Source organism: Eleutherodactylus coqui, chromosome 10 (assembly GCF_035609145.1).
Source record: "Eleutherodactylus coqui strain aEleCoq1 chromosome 10, aEleCoq1.hap1, whole genome shotgun sequence".
Classification (NCBI taxonomy): domain Eukaryota; kingdom Metazoa; phylum Chordata; class Amphibia; order Anura; family Eleutherodactylidae; genus Eleutherodactylus; species Eleutherodactylus coqui.
Genome location: NC_089846.1, coordinates 21,772,043 through 21,791,410, shown reverse-complemented (window position 1 = coordinate 21,791,410; position 19,368 = coordinate 21,772,043).

Genomic DNA, 19,368 nt, shown 5'->3' with positions numbered 1-19,368 from the left:
CCAGAACCAATCTCATAACATAAATACAGCACAAAAACCAAGCCCATAACATAAATATAGCAATAGAACCAATTTTGTAATAAGTATTGCAGCAAAAGAAAGCAATTGTGTCGCGGGGGGCAAATAGTGGCGCCTAAGAATCAGAGGGGAGGTTTCAGAACCAGGAGGATGAAGATTCATATAGCTCCACAAGACGCTGCCAGAAAAAATTATCTTGATAGGCAGACTTAAAGGGGTTGTCTCGCGGCAAGCATCAAAATTTTAAATTACCCCATTCCCCCTGTCACCCCCCGGCATAAAATAGCGAATTAAAGCGGTTTCTAAACCGCTTGCTACTCACCGATCCGACGAAATAAGGAGTTTAAAAAATCTTCTCCCTAAGATGGCCGCCGCTCCTTTCCCAGGGATGCACTGCGGTTTTCTCCCATGGTGCACCGCGGGTCTTCTCCCATGGTGCACCATGGGCTCTGTGCGTTCCATTGCCGATTCCAGCCTCCTGATTGGCTGGAATCGGCACACGTGACGGGGCGGAGCTACGATGACGACGCGGTGACCAGCTCTCCGGCACGAGCGGCCCCATTCACCAGGCAGAAGACCGCACAGCGCAAGCGCCTCTAAAAAAGCAAAAAGCCAGCGAAATTAGACGGAGCCATGGAGACGTGGACGCTAGCAATGGAGCAGGTAAGTGAATAACTTCTGTATGGCTCATATTTAATGCACGATGTATATTACAAAGTGCATTAATATGGCCATACAGAAGTGTATAACCCCACTTGCTTTCGCGAGACAACCCCTTTAAGGGGGATGATCGCCCCCAGCCTACATCCACCTGGTGCCTCTATAAGCTGATGGCCAGCACATTGTGCAACAACACAGGTTGCACATAGCTAAGGTCAGACATGAAGAACAGCAATGCATCCCAGAGTTTTAACTCCACGATGCCCCATTTCTATGTCAGTATGGAGCTTCTGGAACTGACACCACCTCCTGTAAGATGGCAGTATTGATGAATACTGCAGCCAGTCATCACACCCAGAAACGTGCCTAAAGGCTCAGGGGCCCGGGTGCAAATGTTCAGCTTGGCTATCCCCCCTGGAACCCACCCCCCTCCCCGTATCCATACCTAAATCTTGCTGCATACATCTGCAAAACGAATTAACATACATGATCTAGCCCCTTGGCGTATTTTTAACAAACATGATGCATTTCCTGCACTATATGAAAATTTGATTGTAGCCCCTTAGGCCACTCCCACACACACCGCTTTTTACTGCTATTAGCGTGGCTCTCGAGCGCCGTGCTAACTGCAGTACAATGCGGTACTATTGTATCTTGTCACCACCGGAAGTGGGTGGTGACAAGATACAGGCTGCTTGACAGCCTGGGCACGCCCCCAGTTTGTAATGGGCTGCCTCCCCCTGCTCGGGCTCTCCTGTCCTGCCACTCACTAAGAGCGCCTTCTTCTTATCCGGCAGCTGTGACAGCGGTTTCAGAGTGCAATAAGAGTGGATGATGCCACGCCGCCGCTCTCTGGTCCCACGTGTGCTGCCAGTGCAGGGAGGCTGCCAGGGAAGCCGGTATTGCCGTCGGATAAGAAGAAGCCGCTGTCCTGGCAAAGAAGCCGCGGTGGAACCTGAGGGAGCCGCGGCACGGCATCAGGAGTGTCTGCGCCAGCTGTAGTGTCCCACCTCCTGCCCCACTGTTGCCCATCCTGCTCCTGATGGTGTGGGGGAGAAGCCATCGGACACAGCCGCCGGCCGCCATGTGTGAGCGCTGGTAAGCAGCAGTGGGACGCGTGATGCAGTGGCAGAGAAGCTACTGGCCACACCCGGCGGTCCATGTCAGCGCTGCTGGGGAGAGCCGCTGCCGCCGGCCACAGAGTACCGCAGTAGGAGGAGGACAGCAGGGAGTCCATACAGCACATGGGGGACAGAGGCCGGGGAGGACAGTCACAGGGCCGGGAAAAAGGCATCCTATGACCTTCTAGGACCTTCTACTATTCTACCAATCGGGAGTTAGGGGTATGACAGGGGTGTTCCTCCATGGAAGGCCTGTCAATCCCCTAGCTTTCAGTGGTGACAAGATACAATAATACCGTAAAATGCTCCCATTGATTTTAATGGGGCTACTCAGAGCTGAGCTCAAATGCGGTGTTTCTAGTGGCACGAATTTCGAGAGCCATCTGATCTATTTTTGCTATTTTTAATACACCCATCACAATGATGGGGTGCATTAGTGAGAAACAGAAATAGATAATAAAGATATAGGTAATGACAAAGATAGATAGATAGATAGATACTTGCAAAAAAAAGGAGAGATACAGAGATAGAAAAATACAGAGAAAGAGAGATATAGAGATAGATAAATAGACACAGAGATAGATACAGAAATAAAGAGATAGATAGATAAAATGATACAGATAGAGATACAGACAAAAGGATATACAGAGATAGATAGATAGATAGATAGATAGATAGAAACAGAAAAAGACAAATAGATGCTGAGAAACTATTTATTTCTCTTTCTCAGTATCTTTCTATCACTGTATCTATCTAGCTAGCTATCCCCCTATCTTTCTCTGTATCAATCTATCACTCTATCTCTATATCTTTCTATCTCTGTATCTATCTCTTTTTCACTGTATCTATATCTAACTATCTATTTATATCTATCTTTCTCTATCTTTCTCCCTCTATTTCTGTATCTTGTTATTTATATATTCTTCTCTGTATCTATCTGTCTCACTATCTATCTCTCTATCTCTGTATTTATCTTTCTTTGCATCTGTCGTTCTCTGTATCTATGTATTTATATCTATCTATGTATCTATCTCTTTTTCTCTGTTTTTTTCTATCTGTTTCTATATCTTTTTCTCTGCACGTCTCTATCTCTACAAGTGAAATAGAGAGAGAGATAGAAACATAGATAGATTAAGAGAAGGATAGATAGATAGATACAGAAACAGAGAAATAGATACAGAGAAAGAGACATACAGAGTATGAGAGATACCGAGAAATAGAGATAGATAAAGAGATAGAGAGATCTATCTATCTGTCTCCCTATCTTTCTCTGTATCAATCTATCACTCTTTCTCTATATCTCTCTATCTCTGTATCTATATCTATCTATTTATATTTATCTTTCTCTGTATCTGTTTTTCTCTGCATGTCTATCTATCTCTGCATCAATCTTTCTATGTATCACTGTATTCCTCTATTTTTGTATCTTGTTATTTATATATTCTTCTCTGAATCTATCAGTCTCACTATCTATCTCTCTACCTCTGTATTTATCTTTCTTTGCATCTGTCGTTCTCTGTATCTATGTATTTCTACCTATGTATGTATCTCTATTTCTCTGTATCTTTCTATCTCTCTTTCTCTGCACGTCTCTATCTCTACAAGTGAGATAGAGAGATAGAAACATAGATAGATTAAGAGAAAGATAGATACAGAAATAGAGAGATTGATACAGAGAAAGACACATACAAAGTATGAGAGATACAGAGAGATAGAGATAGATAAAGAGATAGAGATCTAGCTATCTATCTATTTATCTGTCCCCCTATCTTTCTCTGTTTAATCTATCACTCTTTCTCTGTATCTCTCTATCTATCTCTTTGTCTTTCTCTCTATCTCTGTATCTATCTCTTTTTCTCTGTATCTACCTGTCTATCTATCTATCTATCTATCTATCTATCTATCTATCTATCTTATTATCTATCTATTTATTTATCTCTATCTATCTCACTATCTATCCATCTATCGCTCTTTCTCTGCATTGATCTCTGTATCTATCTATGTATCTCTATCTCTCTATCTATCTATCTATCTATCTCCTATCTATCTATCTATCTATCTATCTATCTATCTATCTATCTATCTATCTATCTATCTCCTATCTATCTATCTATCTATCTATCTCCTATCTATCTATCTATCTTATTATCTATCTATTTATTTATCTCTATCTATCTCACTATCTATCCATCTATCGCTCTTTCTCTGCATTGATCTCTGTATCTATCTATGTATCTCTATCTATCTATTTATCTTTCCATTTCTATCTATCTATGTATCTATCTCCACATGCAAAGAAAGAGAGCTAGATAGATATATAAATAAAGAGATATACAGATAAATACAGACATAGGCCGCCTGCACACGGGCGGAAATCCCGCGGCGGGATTTCCCGCGGGATTTCCGCCGCTCAAAGCCTGCATAGGAGTGCATTACAATACGCACTCATATGCAGACGGCCGCGGTTTGGCTGCGCGAAATCTCGCGCGGCAAACAAACCGCGGCACGTCCTATTTTTGTGCGGGGCTCGCAGAGCCTCGCACAGATACGTCACTCACCCGGCCGCTGGCTCCGGTCTGCGCATGCGCCGGCTGCCGGGCAGCCGGCACATGAAAGAGCCGGGGCCGCTGGGCGCGGGTGAGTACGCGCTGCTCTCTGCAGGCGCTGGGATCGGGCCCCGCGGCGAGAATTCTCGCCGCCGGATCCGACCCGCTCGTCTGCAGGCGGCCATAGATAGATGTAGAAAGTGAGATAGCGAGATAGCCAGAAAAAGACAAAGATAGATACAGAAATAGATAGTGAGATACACAGAAACAGAGATAGATACAAAGATTAATAGACAAATATATACAGAGAAAGAGAGACAGTAATAAACAAATAGATAATAAATAGATAGATAGAAAGATAGGCATAAATAGACACAGAGATAGATACAGAGATAGATTGATTGATAGATAAAGAGAGATAGACATATACAGATATAGAGAGAGATAGATAGGATAGATAGATAGAAAGAGATAGATAGACAGAAACAGAGATAAAGAGATACAGAGAAAGATAGATAAGTTGATACAGAGAAAGATAGATAGTGAGACAGATAGATACAAATAGATAGACAGATAGATACAGGGAAAGAAATAGATAGATAGAAAGATTGACAGACACAGATAGATAGTGAGATATAGACAGATAGATAGATACAGGTATATATATGGTAAGATAGATACAAAGATAGATAATGAGACAGATACAGAGATAGAGAAAAAGAAATATATAGATAGAAAAATAGATACAGAGAAAAAGAGAAAGATATAAATAGAGAGATAGATAGATACAAAGATAGATAGTGAGACAGATAAATACAGTGATAGATAGATGAAAAGAAAAATTTTATATATATATAAAATTCATCTAGTTCAGCCTCTTCAACCTCCTTGTTGATCCAGAGGAGGGCAAAAAAAAACCCAAGAGGCAGAAACCAATTAGCCCTTTCAGGGAAAAAATTCCTTCCCAACTCCCTAATGGCAGTCAGACTAATCCCTGGATCAACCTTTAATAGTTATCTGTAAGACCCGAATCAACAACCCGCTGGTCACCTAAAATTTATATCCTGTAATATCCTTCCATTCTAGAAAGACATCTTGTCCCCTCTCAAATTCCTCTATGGATTTTGCCATCACCACGTCCTCAGGCAGAGAGTTCCACAGTCTCACTGCTCTTACAGTAAAGAACCCTTTTCTGTGTTGGTGAAGAAACCTGCTTTCCTCTAGACGTAGCAGATGCCCTCTCGTTACCATCACAGTCCTGGGTATAAACAGATCATGGGAGAGATCCTTGTATTGTCCCCTAATGTATTTATACATAGTTATTTGGTGGCCCCTTAGCCGTCTTTTTTCCAGGGTAAATAAACCCTATTTGAGAGACTCCCTGGGCATTCCAATCCCTTCATTCTAAGTATTATAGTAACACATGATAGGGAAAGATAGCTATAGATAAATAGGTAGATAAAGAGATAGATACCAAGATAGATAGATACATAGTAGCTAAATACAGATAGATAGTGAGACAGATAGAGATAGATACAAAGAAAGATCATATATATATATATATATATATATATATATATATATATATATATATATATATATATATATATGGATAAAGAGAGATAGATAGAGAAACAGACTGATAGATACAAAGAAAGATAAAGAGAAAAACACAGAGATAGATAGAGAGATAATTAGACACAGAGATAAAAAGAGACATAGATAGTAAAACAGATGGATTCTGAGATAGATAGGGAGATAGATAGTTAGTGAGACTGAGAGATAGATAAATACAGATAAAGACAAATAGATAGATACAAAGATAAAGAAATAGTGAGATAGAAAGTGAGATAGATAAATAGTGAGACAGAAAGATACAGAGAAAGAGACATTGATATAGAGATAGTTAAATACATAGATTCAGAGAAAGAGAGAGAGATGCAGAGAATGAGAGATAGATAGAGATAAATAGTTAGATAGATACAGAGATAGATAGATAAGACAGATATATAGGCAGATAGATATATAGAGATACATGCTGTTTCCCTAAAAATAAGAGCTAGCATGATTTTTCAGGATTTTTGAGAATGCTTGAAATATAAGCCCTATTGCAAAAATGAGCCTTAGTTACAGGTTATAAAAAAGCCTATGTAAATAGTGTCTAGGTAGCTAAACATGTAAAAGAGTAAATCATTTGGAGCAAAACTGTCCTATTTTAGGGGGAAACATGGTGTGTGTGTGTGTATATATATATATATATATAGATAAATAGATACAGAGAGAGAGATATGGATAGATAAATAGAGAGAAAGAGATAGATAGAGATAAATAGATACAGAGATAGATAAGTAGATAGATAGAGCGATAGATTGATACAGAGATAAAGAGAGCGATAGTGAGATAGATAGATAGATAGTAGATAGATAGATAGATACAGAGATAGATACAGAGATAGATAGTGAGACAGACAGATACATAGATAGATAGATAGATAGATAGATAGATAGATAGATAGAAACAAAGAAAGATATAGAGCTAGATCCATGGATACAGAGAGAGATAGATAGATAAATATAGATAGATACAGAAATAGAGAGAAAGCGTGATAGACAGATACAGTGAAAGATTAGTAGATAGATAGATATAAAGATACAGAAAAAAAAAGAGATAGATAGTGAGATAGATAGAAATATACTGAGATAGATAGATAGATATAGATTCATAGATAGATATAGAGAGATACATAGAAAGAGAGATAGAGAGAACGTAAGAAGGATAAATAGATAGATAGATAGTGAAATAGATGGAGAGACAGATAGAGAGATAAATAGATAGATACAGAGATAAAGAGAGATAGAGAGATACAGAGAAAGAGAGATAGACAGATACATATATAGTGAGATAGATAGATATATAGTGAGATAGAGAGATAGATAGACAGATAGATAGAGATTCTTTAATAGTGAGACAGAGATAGATAGATACAAAGAAAGGGACCGATAGATAGATAATAAGATACCGAGATATATAGATAAATAGTGAGTTAGAGAAATAGATATATAGTGAGATAGACAGATACAGAGATAAAGAGAGAGAAATAGTGAGATAGATAGATATAGAGATAAAGGATAGATAGTAAGATAATTAGATTGATAGAGATAGATAGATAGATAGATGCAGAAAAAGATAGATAGATACCGAGATAGATAGGTAGAGATAGATATAGATCCATAGATAGATATAGAGAGATACATAGAAAGAGAGATAGATACAGAGATAGAGATACACAGATAAATAGAGATAGATAGATACAGAGATAGATAGATACAGAGATAGATAGTGAGACAGACATATACAGAGATAGATAGATAGATAGATATAGATTGATAGATAGACAGATAGATACAGAGATAAAGAGAGATAGATAATGAGATAAATAGATAGATATCGAGATAGATAGAGATAAATATAGATCCATAGATATATAGATATAGAGATACATAGAAAGAAAGATAGACAGATTCAGAGAAAGAGAGATAGACAAATAGTTAGAGAAATAGAAACAGAGATAGATAGTTAGATAGATAGAGAGAAATCAAGATATAGATAGATATAGAGAAAGATACAGAGAAAGAGACCTGGAGATAGATAGATACATAAATAGATAGTTAGACAGAGAGAGAGAAAGTGAGATAGATAAATAGATACAGAGATAGATAGAATTATAGATCGATACACAGATAAAGAGAGATAGCTAGTAAAATAGATAGATATATAGTGAGACAGAGAGATTCTTAGATAGTGAGACAGATAGATACAGAGATAAAGATAGATAGATTTCCATTGGGTGGTGCTGATCTTTTTTATTCTTTTTGTACAAATATTATTAAGATTTGGCTGCCTTTACTTGGTCGTGCCCACCTGCTGCCCAATTACCTTCTGTCCCTCCTACTGGAACATCTAAATGGTATCCTACCTTCCCCGGTTTTAATTGTAGGCTTAGTCCCAAGAGAGGAGCATTCTGAGGTAGGAACTCAGCTTTCCCAGGTTGAGATTATACCCCCTGGTTTTAGCATTAGGACCCATCTGAAAGCTTGCTCCCCTGGACATTGGTAGATGGGCCAATGTTATTTGATCAAATTATATACCATGAACCTTGCATTATTAACCCCTTCATGACATGGCCTATTTTGGGCTTAAGGACGCAACAATTTTTGGCGGATCTTCTTCTCTGTTTATCAAAAGCCATAACTTTTTTATTTTTCCGTCGACGCGGCCGTATGAGGGCTTGTTTTTTGCGTGGCGAACTGTAGTTTTTATCGATGCCAATTTTGTGTACATAGACTATATTGTAAAATTTTTTTTTTTTTTTTTAATGATAGCAGAGAGAGAAAACGCATCAATTCTGCCATAGATTTTTTTATTTTTTTTTTACACCGTTAATCATGCAGCATAAATGAGACTTTCCATTTTTTCTGCAGACCAGTACGGTTACAACGATATCAAAATTCTAACATTTTTTTTAGGTTTTCCCACTTTTCTGCAATAAAAACCCTTTTTTTTGGAAATCTTTTTTCTATTCTAAATTGCTGCATTCAAAGTCACGTAACTTTTTTATTTTTTGATGTACAGAGCTCTATGAGGGCTTATTTTTTGCGAGACGAGCTGTAGATTTTATTGGTACCATTTTGGCATACATACGGCTTTTTTGATCACTTTTATTGCGTTTTTAGTGAGGCAAAATGCTAAAAATGAGCATTTTGCCTCAGTTTTTTAGCTTTTTTTTTTAGCGTTTTTTTCCGTGCACAGTCAAAAGCATGTGCAACTTATTGTACGCATCGTTACGGACGCGACAATATCAAATATGTGGGGTTTTATTTTTTTTTTACCTTTTTTTATGCTAATCTGAGAAAAAGCATAAAAAATGGTTTTTTTACTCTTTTTTTAACATTTTTTTTAATTCATTTTTTAAATCTTTCTTTTTTTTGCACTGTTTGTGTCCCTCTGAGGGACTTTAACCACTGCCCTGATGATCGCTGTCATAAGGCATGGCAGAGCTACTGCTCTCCCATGCCTTATCGCTCATACAGCGATCTCAGGCATAGGCAATACAGGACGCCAGTGTCTGGCGTCCTGTTGCCATGGTGACAGGCCGGGCTCTCGCGATGACATCGCGAGTTCCGGCCGGAGACACAGAGGGAGCCGCGCTCCCGCTGTGAACTCTTTCCCTGCCGCGATCTACTTAGATCGCGGCAGGGAAGGGGTTAACAGTGGCGGGTGCATCTCTGATGCCCCCCCGCTGTTGCAGCGAGACGCAGGCTGTGAGTGACAGCCGGCTCCCGCTGCGGGATAGCGCTGGATCATATGTAATCCCGCGCTATCTCCAGGACGTAAGTTTACGCCCTGTTGCGGGAAGTACCCCGCTCCCAGGACGTAAACTTACGCCCTGCATCGGGAATGGGTTAAATGTGGTTAGAGTATTGATTATAGGTATGTATACCTCTAATAGTAAATTTATTTTGCATGCTGTTGCAATTTTTGGTTTCTGCTTCTAGATAGATCGATAGAAAGACAGATAAATAGAGAGATAGATAGTAAGATAGAGATACAGAGAAAGAGATAGATAAAGATAGGTAGATAGATAGGTTGAGAGACAGAGACAGTCTTAGATAGTGAGACAGATAGAGAGTCAGATAGATACAGAGATAAAGAGAGAGAGATAATGAGATAAATAGATACCAAGAAAGATAAAGAGATAGATATAGATCCATAGATAGATAGATATAGAGAGATACATAGAAAGAGAAATAGATCGATACAGAGATAGATTATAATAATCTTTATATAGCGCCAACATATTCCGCAGCGCTTACAATACAGGGGAAATAATACAAGACAACGGTTACATGAAGTAATCAATTGAAGGAAAGTAGGGGTGAGGGTCCTGCTCCAACGAGCTCACACAATGGGGTGATACAGAAGGTAAAGGGGCTGGAGATGTGCACGGTATGGTGAGGTGGACAGTGAAGGATGCTATACACACAGACAATTGTCAGGCAGTATAGTGGCGAAATCCGGATGACAGCAGGTGTCGGTTGATTACGGCTAGCAGGGATTGCAGTGTGTGGAACAGGAAGCATGTTATTAGGCGGAGTACCGAGGGGTTTGGTTTAGGGTATATGGTACGCCTCCCTGAAGAAGTGTGTTTTTAGAGCACACCTGAAGTTTAGTGTGTCAGTACTTGCTCGGATATTTTTTGGTAGCGAGTTCCAGAGGACAGGTGCTGCTCTGGAAGAGTCTTGGAGGCGGGAATGAGAGGTTCGAATTAAAGGGGCACTCAGTCTGATTTCATTAGCAGAGCGGAGGGCGCGGGCTGGGTGGTGAATTGAGATGAGTGAAGCAATGTAGGGTGGGGCGGTGCTGTGGAGCGCTTTGTGGATGAGGGTAGTGAGTTTAAATTGTATTCTGTATTTGACGGGCAGCCAGTGCAGTGACTGGAACAGGGCAGAGGCGTGGCTGGACAGGAAGATGAGCCTGGCTGCCGCATTCAGGATGGATTGGAGAGGGTAGAGTCTGGAGCAGGGGAGGCCTATCAGCAGCGAGTTGTAGTAATCAAGGCGAGAGTGGATGAGGGCAACAGTCAGCGTTTTTAGCGTGACCACGGTAAGAAAAGGGCGTATTCTAGCGATGTTCTTGAGGTGCAGCTGACAGGTTCGGGCGGGAGATTGGATGTAGGGGGTGAAGGAGAGATCAAAGTCGAATATGACCCCAAGGCAACGGGCATGCTGTCTGGGAGTTATGGTGGTGTCACACACTGAGATGGAGATGTCAGGATGAGGTCGGTTAGTAGAGGGCGACAACACCAGTAGGTCAGTTTTTGAGAGGTTCAGTTTTAGGTAGAGAGAGGACATAGTGTTAGAGACAGCAGACAGACAGTCGGTGGCTTTCTGGAGGAATGTTGCTGTGATGTCCCAGGAGGAGATGTATAGCTGGGTATCATCAGCATAGAGATGGTACTGGAAACCAAATCTCCTGATGGTCTGTCCAATAGGGGCTGTGTAGATGGAGAAGAGGAGGGGGCCGAGGACCGAGCCCTGGGGGAGCCCAACAGCAAGGGGAAGAGAAGGGGAGGTAGAGCCAGCAAAGCAGACACTTAAGGAGCGGTCGGATAGGTAGGAGGAAAATTGATGACATCCGGCAGGAAATAACCTCCCAATCCCAGACTAGCCCCGACCCTAGTGTCGTCAGTACTGCATCTAGCTCCTGTTCACTCTCTGTACTCGGACCAACGACAGAGGAAGAAGTCTCCAGACTGCTCTCCTCCGCTCGCCCCACTACCTGCGCTAGTGGCCTTCTTCCCTCACACCTCCTGCGTTCCCTCTCCCCGGTAATCATCTTCCACCTCACCACTATATTTAATCTTTTTCTGACCTTCGGCATTTTCCCCTCCTCATTCAAACACGCTATCATTTCCCCGTCGCTAAAGAAATCGACACTTCTTCGTGTCCATTGGTTACATCTCATTATTCTTAGTATAGTGTATGAAGTAAGAGGTAAAGTCCTGGATGGTGTGTATATACCATGGAGATTACTAAACTCCAGGATATAACTCCGGAGTTTGCATGAGACAGGGGCTGTCCGGGTCACACGTATATTCCAGTCCAGGAAGTACCTGAACCTGGAACACAGCTGAAACATACTTGAAAAAGGAGCAGGAAAAGCTCAGTAAGAGAGAGATTGTGGTAGTGTGTATTCAGCCAGACCAGAGAGAGGACAGACTGTGTGCAGAGTCCCTGGAAAGCCGGGTGAAGAGAACCTGGAGAACCGAGGGAAGCAAGAACCCTGAGGAAAGGGTTGGGTGAGAATCCCTGCATCAGATTACTAAGACTGTTATTTTGTGTACCTTATGGACATTATATTGCTGGAGAAAGCCTGTGTTTATTTATGACTGAGAGTTTGGCAATAAACCACCCTGCTTTACCGTCACCTGCCTCTGCTGCCGCCTGACTTCCTACAGCAGAAACTTACCTGTTGTGGATCCTGCTTACAATAGTTTCTAAATTCCAAGAAATATCATAGTTCATTGGACAGTTCCCAATCCAACCTTTGATGGCTTACTTCTTAGACATTACATGGCATTCATTGGATACATTTTGATTCTCTTGACAAAGTTCCAAGTTGCGCAGTAGAAACTTCATAAAGTTCTTATCTCATCTTAGTATATGTGTCCCTGTACATATGGTCACGTGGTTTATCTAATACATTCCATGATTATTCTGTGGCGTAGGTAACAATTTAAACATCACTCACATTATATATATATATATATATATATACACACACACACACATATTATATATATATATATATACACACACACACACACACACACATATATATATATATATATATATATATATATATAGATTCAGTCCATGATTACGTTAGGTTTCATTATTACATTATTCTATCGGTTAATAAAGGCATCAACGCTGCCTATTAGTTATATCTTGAGACTCTTGGCAGAGCTTCTAGGCTAAATGTGGAACCTTCTTGATACTCTTATCTTATCTCGTCATATGACTCTTGGTACATACAGAAATTAGACAAGTTGTTTTCTGGTATATTCGATGGTGTCTGCTACTGCGTAGTTTAAATTCATACAATATATATCTCAATGGTCCATATTCAAATATTTTCTGTTCCATTCCCTCCTCTTGCATGCATTTTAAACAAGGCAGTTTAATCTTCCCGCGGTGTCCTCTTTGCGTCTTCTTCATATATACATATTACATTATAGTCTATGTTGCTATTATCTTATGCTTTCATCAAGGATGACCTATGCGATAACAGATGTCTCATTACCAGTTCCCGCTCTCGTAGGTATAGTGCTCCAATCACCGTTTAACATACCAGAGAGCATTTACTTGGACCTTGGTTACTTGCTCCTTAAGAGAACAGCAACTTACATGGTTTATTCTTCCAAAACGATGTATATACTCACTGCGCACAAATATCTGTATATATAAAAGTTTCACACCTTATATTGTAACCCCTAAATTCTAAAGTTCTGAGCAACACAACACTTTATTATCTTCCCGATCAGCCCTTTTACTGCTACTCCTAATATTTCAATATATGTTAACTCAAAGACACATATACAATTTTATCATCATAAATTATTAAGGCGTGTGAATAATCAATCTGACAATGTTACACAAATCTGTATTCTCCATTGTTTCCACTGTTTTGAGATCACTTCTGCTGTCTTACTATGTTATACCACACAAACCTCTTACTCTCCTTCCCGACCCCAAACTAAACTATCCTACAGGGGCAGGTTGCCTTACCTAACACTGGGAGAAGGGCATGAGCACCCTGGGCTCTTTTCAGGAGTCCACACCCTTTACCCATACAAGGTAACACCCCATAGGGCATCTCCTCGCTGGAACCTACAGCAGCTGTACTATCCCTGGGTAGGAGAAGGAGCGTGCGTGTATCTCCATGAGACAAACAGAAGCAGAACACAATATTATAAAGAGGTGTTTGAAAAACACATTTCAAAGTACAGTCCATCTTTGTTCCGCTGTCCATAATTCATACGGAATGCACTCTTTTGCAAGCGAACGTTACTTGCTGCCCTGTTCCATCCAGTCCAACAGCCCCACAGATCAGGTCAACGAGTATGATAGTCATCATGGTGATTTCTCCTTGGAGATGATACTGGAGGGACAACAATTCCACAATGTTAGAAGAACAGATAGAAATATTAGACCTTTTAAAGTTTTAATTGTCTGTTTTTTAGTCTCAATGTGTGATTCGTCATTTGTAAGTGTTTTTCACTGTGTTTCATCCATTTGATAATACATACACAGATGTTCACTATTGGTCATCAAGCTAGGCTGTGTTGCAGCCGTTCGGAGGTTCCCACCTTGCTTTCAGGCCAGACCAGGGTTTAGCAGTATTCCTACCTCTCCTGGAGCTGAGGGGTGTGGTGGTTGCAAGAGTAATGTCAGTCATCACCTGGTGCTGAGTAGCTCTGCTCCTATTTAAGCAGTGCTAGTATTGACCCCTGTGCTGGTCAATGCTTCAGTTGCTGCTGGATAGCTGCTGAGGAAAACATCCTGCTTGAAGCTCCTCCGTGCTAGCTAAGTTCCTATATCTGTTTTGTTTGGTTTTCTGTTTCCCTTTCTTTTGGTTCTAGGGCTCCCTGATAGGGACTTGTCAGTGGCCCAGACACGAGTGCAGGTCCGCACCTATTGGAGTGATCGGCCCGCCGAGTAGGCAGGACCCCTCCCGGGTAAGGGGTTTATAGGGAGAGGTTTTCCCGTAGTTTAATGTTTCTTTTGCACAGGTGTGCCTTTTCGTTTGTTTTGGATATTGCATGTCCGGTTGGACGCAACAAGCTGAGTATACATATATCTCTCAACACCTACATTCTATAGCATTCGACATTCTAATATTTAAGCAATTTAAAGGGGTTGTCCCACGAAAGCAAGTGGGGTTATACACTTCTGTATGGCAATATTAATGCACTTTGTAATGTACATCGTGCATTAATTATGAGCCATACAGAAGTTAATTCACTTAGCTGTTCCGTTGCTAGCGTCCTCGTCTCCATGGTGCCGTCTAATTTCAGCGTTCAATTGCCCGATTAGACGCGCTTGCGCAGTCCGGTCTTCTCCCTGGTGAATGGGGCCGCTCGTGCCGGAGAGCTGGTCCTCGTAGCTCCGCCCCGTCACGTGTGCCGATTCCAGCCAATCAGGAGGCTGGAATCGGCAATGGACCGCACAGAGCCCACAGTGCACCATGGGAGAAGACCCGCGGTGCATCGTGGGTGAAGATCCCGACGGCCATCTTGCTAAGGTAAGGAAGAAGTCGCCGCAGCGTGGGGATTCGGGTAAGTACTAAACGGTCTTTTTTTTTTACACATGCATTGGGTTTGTCTCGCGCTGCACGGGGGGCCTATTGAAAAAAAAAAAAACGTTTCGGCGCGGGACAACCCCTTTAAGCTGAGTAGCTAAGCTGACACTTTAATATCCTTAACACATTTTATCATAGTCCAGTCATTAAACACTGGGGAAAATAAATGGATGGCCTCCACTGTGCCCATAGATTTACTGCCTGAGCCTCATCGGCTCTGGCCTGAGATCATATCAGTGGAGTTTAGTACTTCCACTGCAATACCTATTGCTCCCAGTAGGGTGTCATATCATTTCCCCTCCCTCATTATTATTATGAGGATAAGCACTACATTTATTTTACAAAGGATATAATGATACATGATTACTCTCCTGCCCCGGTCACTCTCTGGCAGGGACCAGCTCGAACCCAGTTTGTTTTCCCTTCAAGCTTCACTGAACGGCTGTTGTCATCAGAACTTGGTAAGGACCCTCGTAGCGTGGTCCCGGAGATTTTTTTTTACATGTTTCCAATATCCTGCTTCCAGAACATGTGTTGTATACACGGAGTCAGGATCTAGAAGGGAAGCAAACACTTGTTATGCATCAAATATAAATGTTTCTACAGGGCCTGGACATACCCAGGGAGGGTATCATACTGTATCTGCAACTGCTTCTAAAAGTACCACCCTGTACTGGAAGCTGATCCACAGGGTGGTAGAAATTGTGAAAAGGTGTCGCATTTGTATTGTCTCTGGAACCCCATTCCAACAAAATTACCTCGTTCAACAATTTGGCTGCTACCTCTGTAGTGGCAAAACGATACCTGATCGGAGAGGCCTTAACATATACAGATAAGTTGTCAACACAGATATGGCAACCTTTAGAAGTGGGTAGAGCGGCCCAGGTATGTGCTTCTGTGCTGTCTTCACTACTCTCCCTATGTTATATACCGCACAGGTCATATGCGCCTGGGTATACCTGGCTGCGACCGTCCTGAATCCAGGAACAATCCAATGTTAAGACACAAGGTTTCACATAAGTCTTTGACTGGTGTGCTTTTCCGTGTGCACAGTGGGCCATCATCGAGTAGAGAGCATGAGAGAGACATTATCGGTGGTCTCTTCCCAGAGGCCGGTGTCCATCTGGCTTGCCCCTGCCTTCATCCAGCTGCTCAGTTATCAAGCTCACCAAGGGGCCCGGTTTAAAGGTTTGGACGTTGACCTAACCTTTTCCCCTAGGTCTTACCGAGGCTGCCTTGGCAGCAGCGCCCACACGTGCATTTCCTTTTGCTTCTATACAGTCCTCCTTTATTATCCCTAGCTTTGGAGGTAACATAAGAGCCTGCATATTAGGCCGTAATTTGTGTATATGTTTGCTGAGAGAGAGAGAGAGAGAAAGAGACGAACCTAGGGGGGGGGAAAAAGCTCGGCACCCGGCGTCCCACATACAAAAATGCTCGAGTCTCCAATTGTAGTCAATGGGGTTCGTTACTCGAGTAGAGCTCTCGAATTTTACGAAAAGCTCTTCTTGAATAACGCGGACTCAAGCCTTTGGGTGCTCGCTCTCTAATTAGGACCCATCTGAAAGCTTCGTCACCTGGACGCTGGTAGATGGGCCAATGTAATTCGATCAAATTATATACCAAGAACATTGCATTATTTAATGTGGTTAGAGTATTGATTATAATACTGATGTATACCTGTAATAGTAAATTTATTTTGCGTTCTGTTATCATTTTTGGTTTCTGCTTCTGGATAGATCGACAGAAAGACAGAAAAATAGAGATAGATAGTTAGATAGATAAAGAGAGAGAGAGAGATAGATACAGAGAAAGAAAAAGATAGAGATAAGTAAATAGATTGAAAGACAGAGAGATTCTTAGATAGTGAGACAGATAGATACAGAGATAAAGAGAGAGAGATAGTAAGATATAGATATAGATACAAAGATAGAGAGAAAGATAGTGAGCTAGAAACAGCACCTGGCAGGAGGTCCTTGAGCCCCCATTGGCTGAGGGGCCCGGTCGCCATTGAGACCCCTCACGGTACACCAGTGATCACACCATTTATTGGTACACAAAGTATTTAAAGAGTGAAGGGACACACATAACAGCACAACAGTAGCAGATGTTTCCACAATGACATAAGCAACAGTTCCTCTCCACCTACACTACTAAGTCATGAGTCGTTCCCAGCTGTAGCCCTAACCATTTAATACCTCCGCCAATCTCCCCTCAAATGCCTGAATAATGACATACACCAATTATTTTGGATAATTGGCCACAGCAGCCATTTTATTACAAAAAAATTACATAAAATTAACATATCATTAACCCCAATTTAACTATAAAGCAAAAGAAGGAAGACGTCCTTGGGGCTCCAAAATCTGTTGTCTCGCCATCTTGGGAAATATACGTAATGCCTCCTGCCGCACACTAACTGACTTGAGAGACCCAATATCGCCAATTGCCTCCAGCTGCCCACTTACTGATTTAGAGACTCGCTAGCCATTACAAAACTAGACACTCCACCATTTCTTCAAGAACTCCGCCCTGTCAGAGCCAAAAGGTGACAGACCCACCATAACCATTAATTAAAAAGGGGGGAAGATGGCTATCCAGACCCTGTCTTCCACCCCCACCCCACTTTCATGCTGATTCCAATGACGCCCCAATCCACCATAGCAAGCATGGCTTGACCACCTCAAGCCTGCGCTGCACACCACAAACCACCGCTCTCTCAATTTCCCCCCTTGGATCGCTAGTGCCCAAAGGTCAGTGCCCACCTCATTTAAATGCACTCCACGGCCCCCTCGAAAATTCCTGTGTCCAGTTTTCAGTTCCACATGCCTCACCGCTATCCCCCTGTTACGAACCACAGGCCTTGTTCAAACTTTTGACCACCCTCGCATTTCACCATGTCTTACAAGGCGCAATCTCTGACCAGACAACTATAAAATCTGGAAATGGCATTAACAGCCATAGAATATCGTATCGAATGTCCCGCGACAACTCTCGAAAAGATCTTCTACCCAAATCATTACCTCCCACATTTAGCACCAAGATATCAGGAACACTGTCCAAACTCACCAAATTCTGAAAATCCGGCAACACCCTACACCAAGCCATCCCATGCACACCTATGCACCTTATTAATGCCATGCTTCCTGCCACACTCAACTACCTCGCATTAGGACAGATATCTGCCCTCTCTGCCCACAATAGGCATATGAATGTCTCAGAATCCACACCATGGATTGGCGATGATCTGCAAAACAAGGGTAATTACCCCAACATAATTCAAAACATAACTCCCCTTTTTCCTCCCATACCCAACCCCTCCTGCCCCTATAATAAATGTGGTCGCATATGTGAACTATTTCACCAGGACTCCCATCTGCCAATCCTCTTCACCACTTCCATTGCCACATTCACCCTAAAAATATGCGACCGTAAAAGGGAACTATCTCAATTTTCTCAAAGCCTTACGAAAAAACATTTTAAACTAGAATCTGGACAAGAAAGCGCCATCCATGTGACACAACAATGGACCCGTACTCACCCCCGACTCTCTTTTGAAAACTTCCCAACGCTTTACTGGACACATCCTCGCCCCTGCAACTTGGTCCTACTACAATTATTTTCCATTTTCCTTCTGATCCATCTTGGAACACCGAATATAAATCTCTAAACACCCCTCAATCAGCCTAAGGTCTTCCGCATACAAACCTCTCCCCACCTTTTTACTAGGAGAAACCAACTCCCCCAACTGCAAAGCCTGAAGAATACCAAAGAAAAAGCAACTCTGAATAATGCCTTTTCAAAATTTCCTGTACAAATCTCTTCCAATAACAACCCCAATTTATCCAACAAGTTAAACGATACTGGCTTACGCCTGTCCAGCCCCCCTTTTCCTTTTCTGAGGCCTTTAGATAACCTACCAAAAATTACTTTGTCACGTCTGATATACCACGTATTTTAAAACCAAAACGCTAAAGCCGCCATAAAGCAGTTTACCTTAGCCATCAACAAGCCCAATAACACATTCCCCAACCAACCCAATAAGGCACCCACTCTATCCTCCTCCGTCGTAATGTCCCCCAATTCCAGTAACCACATCT